At 31.3% G+C, this 7,861-nt stretch overlaps 1 non-coding gene across 1 annotated transcript; it reads left to right on the top strand.

Moving 5' to 3' along the window:
- Positions 1–7,334: 7,334 nt before the first annotated feature.
- On the top strand, positions 7,335–7,441 carry LOC133787321 (small nucleolar RNA R71). The gene has a single exon (XR_009872349.1). It is a non-coding gene; the product is annotated as a small nucleolar RNA R71 (small nucleolar RNA).
- The last annotated feature ends 420 nt before the right edge of the window (positions 7,442–7,861 follow it).

Below are 7,861 nucleotides of genomic sequence, written 5' to 3'. Positions count from 1 at the left end.
CAAAAGTAATAAATTCTAACATAGCTCCAAAGATTGATGAGTTTTAATATTATGAACATAAAATAAAAGATTGAAAAATAAAGCTATTTAAGAGAATAAAAATAAAGCAATAATGAGTTGAAAATAAGTGTTAAAAGAAAAGATTATTAAGATACTAGAATCCACAAAATGTAAGTTTAATAATATTTATTAGTATATTGATTCCCAAGTTTTAGTGATAGTTAAAATAATTTAAACTATCATTTTTCAAAAAGATTTATAATTTTAAGCACAAATTTCTTATAAAAAGATAGGATTTTTCTTCACTTTTCAAAATTATAATTTCAAAGCATTTAGTGTAAATCAATATAATGAAATAACAAATAAATCAATGAACATTATTTGTGAGGCAAAACATAATATTTTTGTTCTAAGCATGGATGTGTACAATTTAATGACACATCTTACACAAAGAATATTATGTTTATGCACTAATGAAGAACAAAGTGTAAATATGTTCTAACAATCTAAAATACAAGATATTTAAGATGAAAGAAATATATGTAGAAGAAAAATCCAAAAACTTTGTTGTATTACAAGGGAAATCAACATACAACATAAATATTACCTAGTTACAAGTTGCTTCATCATGATCTTAATAATCTTATGAAAAAGATTAGAAGCACATAACTAGAATATAAATTACAAAATAAATGACATACATACTTGCAAAATGCTCTTGAAAAACCCAAATGGAAGAGAGAAAAATGGGAGAAAAAATATGGTAACCAAAAATTAAGCACCCCCAAATGGTCTTGAAAGTCCATATTTATAGCCAAAGTGAGATTATTAAAATAATCAATTTAAATTAATTAAATTGATTAGATTAATTAAATAAAATAAATATGGTATGTAGAGGTAAATTATAGGGTGTAATGATGATATTGTGGTGAAAATGTGTAGACAAAAGGGTAAAAAGTTGGCATTTTTGTCATAGGGGACAAAATGCAAATTTATGGGCTCAAGAGGTGTTGTACGGCAGGGAAGTTGGAGGCTGCTGGGGACAGATGGCTGGGAACCGTGGGCCTGGCGTCTGGGCTTTTGGAGGCAGGCCGTGGGCTTGGGCTGCTGGAAAATGGCAGCTGGGAGCAGCTAGCTTCAGGCGCAGAAGGCTGGAGGTTTGTGGCATCAGGTGTGATGCTGAATGGGTGACAGCAGGCGAGAAGGCATCCTTAGTGCATGGCTGGAATGTTGAGCATGTTGGTGAGGGAGAGGCAGCGGCAAGTGATGGCAAGAGGAGCTTCATTGGGCTGGGCCTGCTTATGGGCCTTTGAACAAATGCCAAAATTTCTTTACTTTTTCTACAAAAATGCCACTTTTATTTCCTTTTTTCTTCTTTTTCAAGCATAAAAAAAAAATTGCAAAGTACATCCTACAAAATAAGTAAATATTAAATTAGAATCAAATATTTTCAATTATAAAATAACTCATATTAATTCTATGAAAATACTAATTGAAATTTAATTTACTTTGGCAATTAAGTTCAATAAAATCACTTTTTTTTTTTTTACTTAATCTAACAACACAAATTTCAAATAATTAAACTACAACATATTATAATAAAATATCTATAAAAACATATAAAAATCTAGAAAACTACAATAAGACTAATAAATTAAAAATTACATAAAAACATAATAAGTTAATTAAAAACTCATGAACTAAACAACAATTAGCATGTAAAATATGGTAAAATAACTCTATTTTGTAGAGTTATCACACCCCCAAACTTAAAGTTTTGCTAGTCCTCAAGCAAAAGAAAAATTAAAATACACATATTTTTTTTATTGGTGATATAAAAATGATTTTCTCAAAAATTGCACAATGAAAATAAATCTCAGAAATTATTATGAATAAAAGTTTAGCTTATGTAATTAATTAAATTGTCAATTTTGCTTTTAGAAAATAGATTTTCATTAAAATTATTTTTCACTTAAACTTATAGGAAATAAGAATGTTTTTGTTATGAAAAATGTAATTTTTGTTACAAGCAAAATTGACCCTATAATTAAAAACAAAGCTTAAAAATTATTCATAATTTTAAGAGAATTAAATTCAAACTCAATCATAATTTTTATCATTGAAAATGAAAAATATCACCAAATTTTATTTATTTATTTTTAAATTTTATGAAAATGAAAAAAATTTTAACAAAACAACAACATATAAATAAAATTTTGCTTTTTTTTTTTTTTTTTTTTTTTTTTTAACAAGACAACAAAACAAATAATTTTTTTTTTTCAAACACAAACATAAATAAAAACAAAAATTAACACAAAATATAGAAATAAAAACAACACAAAACATAAACACAATAAATCATACTCCTTAATGATAATAACCATATAAACTTGATACCCCCAAACTTAATTTAAGCATTGTCCTCAATGTGTCAAAATATAAATATAAATTAAAATTGACAAGAGTTTAGAGTTTAGAATGGTCGTACCTCGATATGGTGCACCGCTAAGAGAGTAGAAGATACAACAAACAAAAATTAAATCACACATAAAACAAACAAAACAAATAAAACACAAGTTGTCAAGATCAAATAGGAATCAAAGAGCATGGTAAACAGGATCCTCAAGGAGTATCTCATCCACTTCATCAGTTTTTAATTCTAAAAATGGTTTTAATTTTTGTCCATTAACTTTAAATATATCACCATTTTTAGGATTTTCAATTTCAATAGCTCCATGTGGAAAAACAATACGAACAATGTAAGGACCGGACCACCTAGAGCGTAACTTTCCTGGGAATAAATGCAAACGAGAGTTGTATAAAAGGACTTTCTGACCTGGAGAAAAATCTTTTCTCAAAATATTTTTGTCATGGTAAAATTTCATGCGATCCTTATACTTTTTTGAATAGTCATATGCATCATTCCTAATTTCGTCTAGTTCATTTAGTTGAAGCTTTCGTTTCTCACCTGCCTTGTCTAAAGAAAAGTTTAACTGCTTAATTGCCCAAAAGGCTCTATGTTCTAACTCAACAGGTAAATGGCACGCCTTCCCATACACAAGTCTGTAGGGCGACATGCCAATGGGCGTTTTGTACGCGGTACGATACACCCATAATACATCAGTGAGTCTTAAGGACCAATCTTTCCTAGTTGGATTCACAGTTTTTTCTAAAATGTGCTTAACTTCCCTATTAGACACTTCAACTTGACCACTAGTTTGTGGGTGATATGGTGTTGAGACTTTATGCGTAGTGCCATATTGTTTCATCAAATGTTCAAATGGCCTATTACAAAAGTGTGTACCGTTATCACTAATGATAGCACGTGGTGAACCAAAACGGGAAAATATATATTCTTTTAAAAACTGAAGCACAACTTTGTGGTCATTAGTGTGGCATGCAATAGCTTCAACCCATTTAGACACATAATCAACTCCAACAAGAATATAAAGATTACCAAAAGAGTTAGGAAATGGTCCCATAAAATCAATGCCCCAAACATAAAATATGTCAATAATAAGAATAGGATTTAAAGGCATCATGTTTCTTTTAGTTAAACTTCCTAACTTTTGGCAACGTTCACAAGCTTTACAATAAACATATGGATCATGAAAGATAGTAGGCCAATAAAAACCACATTGTAAAACTTTAGCAGCTGTTTTCTTACCACTAAAGTGTCCTCCACATGCATGATCATGACAAAAAGATATGATTTTAGATTGATCACAGTTTGGAATGCATCTTCTAATTATTTGACCAGGGCAGTATTTAAACAAGTAAGGATCATCCCAAATAAAAATTTTCACCTCAGAATAAAATTTAGATTTATCATGCTTAGACCAATGAGATGGTATTTCTTTAGTGACCAAATAATTAACAATATCAGCATACCAAGGCAATGAAGAAATATACATCAATTGTTCATCAGGAAAAGTTTCAGTGATAGGAGTGGGATCATGTATAGTTTCAACAACTAGTCTAGATAAATGATTAGCAACAACATTTTCAGATCCTTTTTTATCACGTATTTCTAAGTCGAATTCTTGTAAAAGCAGGATCCAACGGATCAAACGAGACTTAGCATCTTTTTTAAATAAGATATATTTTAATGCAGCATGATCAGAGTAGACAATAATTTTAGACCCTAACAGATAAGATCTAAATTTCTCTAATGCAAAAACAACAGCAAGCAATTCTTTTTTGGTTGTGGAGTAATTTAATTGAGCATCATTTAAAGTTTTGTTAGCATAGTAAATTATATGAGGTATTTTTTCAAGTCTTTGTCCTAAGACAGTACCTATAGCATAATCAGAAGCGTCACACATTATTTCAAAATGTATTTTCCAATCAGGAGGTCGAATAATGGGTGCAGTAGTTAACAAATTTTTTAATTTTCCAAAGGCAACATGGCAATTATTATCAAAGACAAAAGCATTTTCTTTTCCAAGTAAATGGCATAAGGGCCGAGAAATTTTGCTAAAGTCTTTTATAAATCTTCTATAAAAACTGGCATGGCCTAAGAATGATCTAATTTCTTTCACAGTTTTAGGTGAGGGAAGTTTTGAAATAAGATCAACTTTAGCTTTGTCAACTTCTATTCCATCAGATGAGATTACATGACCTAAAACAATTCCTTTTTTAACCATAAAATGACATTTTTCCTAGTTAAGTACAAGGTTTTTCTCTTTGCAACAAATTAAAACAAGTGAAAGATGATGCACACATTCATCAAAGGAAGAACCAAACACAGAAAAATCATCCATAAATACTTCAAGAAATCTTTCAACCATGTCAGAAAAAATCGAAATCATACACCTTTGAAAAGTCGCAGGTGCATTACATAATCCAAAGGGCATGCGACGATATGCAAAAGTTCCAAAAGGGCATGTAAAAGTAGTCTTTTCTTGATCTTCTGGGGCGATGGGGATTTGGTTATACCCCGAATACCCATCAAGAAAACAATAATGTGCATGGCCAGCTAATCGTTCAAGCATTTGATCAATAAAAGGTAATGGAAAATGATCTTTTCTAGTAACATTATTCAACTTTCTATAATCTATGCACACTCTCCACCCCGTTTGTACTCTAGTAGGGATTAATTCATTTTTCTCATTTTCAACAACTGTGATCCCAGACTTCTTAGGCACAACTTGAACTGGACTAACCCATTGACTATCAGAAATAGGGTAAATGATACCTACGTCTAACAATTTTATGACCTCTTCTCTAACTACTTCTTTCATATTTGGATTTAATCTTCTTTGACATTCCCGAGAGGTTTTAGCATTCTTTTCTAGATGGATTATATGCATACATATGGATGGGCTAATTCCTTTAATGTCTCCAATGGTCCAACCTATGGCTTCTTTATGTTTTCTAAGGACATCTAACAATTTACCTTCTTGTTCTTTATCTAAAGCGGATGCTATGATAACAGGTAAGGTTTCAGACTCTCCTAGAAAAGCATATTTTAAATTTTCTGGCAAAGGTTTAAGGTCTAACTTTGGAGACTCAGAAATTGATTGAACATGACCTAAGGGTGAAAAAGGTTCAACTTTGGTTTCATTTAAGGGTATAGACTCTAGCAAAGCATTCACATCATCATTAAAGTCATCAATATGCAAGTTCATACCAAATTATTTTTCACAAAAATCAAGTAAGTCATTTCCATCATCTTCACAAATACTATCTATCATGTTAACTTCATGCACTTCTTCACACTCAACAGATTTAGCAACATTAAAAACATTCAATTCAACAGTCATATTTCCAAAAGACAATTTCAAAACACCATTACGACAATTTATGATTGCATTAGATGTAGCTAAGAATGGTCTACCTAAAATGATAGGAATTTGAGCATGCATATTTTCCACAGGTTGAGTATCAAGAACAATGAAGTCAACAGGAAAATAAAATTTATCAACTTTTATCAAAACATCCTCTATAATGCCTCTATGAATTTTTACAGAGCGATCGGCTAATTGAAGAGTTATAGAGGTAGGTTTTAGCTCACCAAGACCAAGTTGCTTATAAACAGAATAAGGCAATAAATTTACACTAGCACCCAAATCAAGTAAAGCTTTGTTAATAAAATGATCACCAATAATGCATGAAATTGTGGGATACCCAGGATCTTTATATTTAACAAGACTCTTATATTGAATAATGGAACTAGCTTGTTCAGTTAAAAACGTCTTTTTAGGAACATTAGTGTTTCTTTTAACAGTACAAAGATCCTTTAAAAATTTAGAGTAGGCAGGAATTTGTTTAATGGCATCTAAGAAAGGGATGTTGATACTAACTTGTTTAAAACTTCTAAGATGTCATTATATTGGCCGCCTTTTTTAATTGGAAGCAATCTTTGTGGGAATGAGGCTTTTGGAATGAACGGATGGATTGGAATTTCTTTGTTTGATGAGTCATTGAGATTAGAACTAGAAGGCTGACTCTTTTCTTTTTCTTTTTCGTTTTCAACCTCGGGTATGTAATCGGGTTTGGCAATTTTGTTTCTAGACCTAAGAGTTGAAATTGATTTGACTTCTCCATTATGACTAGACTTTCCTATCTCATATTGACCTTTTGGATTAGGGATAGGTTGAATAGGGAATGTTCCTTTTTCTCTATCAGCTAAAGCAGTGGCGAGTTGTCCTACTTGTGTCTCGAGTTTGGTAATAGATTGAGATTGATTTTGTAGGATCTGTTGGGTGGATTGCATAAATTGTTGTAAAGTATCTTCTAAGGAAGGTTTTCTTTGTTGCGGATATGGTTGATTTTGTGGGGCATGAGCTTGGTTTTGTGTGTTGTATTGGTGCCCTTGATTCATTTGGGGTTGGTTTTGTCTCCATGAAAAGTTCGGATGGTTTCTCCAATTTGGATTGTAGGTGGACGAAAATGGGCTATCATTTGGTTTCCCATAAGAATGAAGAGCATTGGCCTCCTCAGAAAAGGCTTCTTGGTAGGACGGACATGATTGTGCATTATGGCACGGACTAGAACATATAGAACAGACATATTTTCTTTGTTGTATTGGAGAGTTTATAGTTTGGCTTATGGCTAAAGCTTCTACTTTTCTCGCTAATTTGTCTAAGGATGTTCTTAAGTCTAATTCTTCTTTTACTTCATACCTTCCTCCTCTTTTTGGTGAATTAGTTGACCTAGACCTAGGATCAAAATAATTCCATTGTTGTGAATTGACAGATAAATCTTCAAGGGCGTCCCACGCCTCTTGTCCTTGAAATTTTAAAAAATTTCCAGTATGCATAGATTGAATCATTTGATGATTAGAGGGAGTCAAACCATCATAAAAATATTTTACAAGTCTCCATTTTTCAAAACCATGATGAGGACATTTTAATAATAAATCTTTAAATCTTTCCCAACATTCATAAAACTCTTCATTATCTTTTGGAAAAAACTCGGAGATTTCTCTCCTTAGACTATCAGTTTTAGACATAGGAAAAAATTTCAGTAAGAATTTATTATAAAGTTGATCCCATGTAGTTATAGACCCCGTGGGAAGGGAATTGAACCAAGCTTTTGATTATCTAACCCATAAAAAGATGGCAATAATTGAATGATTGCGGGTTTAAGCTCAAAATGAGTAGCAGAAGTAGTAGGTAAAACAATGCATGAAGGAGCATTAGATGAAATAGGTGCAAAATATTTAAGCAAAGTTTTTTCAGGCACAACATTTTCATCAACAATATTAGCAATAGGTTCCATGATGCTCAAATTTTTACTAACACTTTCAATTTCAAACAAAGATAAACGTCTTTTTACTAATTGTTTTTTAGAGTTACGTTCCCAATGATGCATACAATTTTTACAAACAAGGCAACAAGGATAATCTCAAACAAGC

This window comes from Humulus lupulus, chromosome 6 (genome assembly GCF_963169125.1).
Source record: "Humulus lupulus chromosome 6, drHumLupu1.1, whole genome shotgun sequence".
In the NCBI taxonomy this organism is placed as follows: Eukaryota; Viridiplantae; Streptophyta; class Magnoliopsida; order Rosales; family Cannabaceae; genus Humulus; species Humulus lupulus.
Note: the sequence above shows the minus strand (reverse complement) of the source record. Positions and strands in the feature narration are given on the sequence as shown.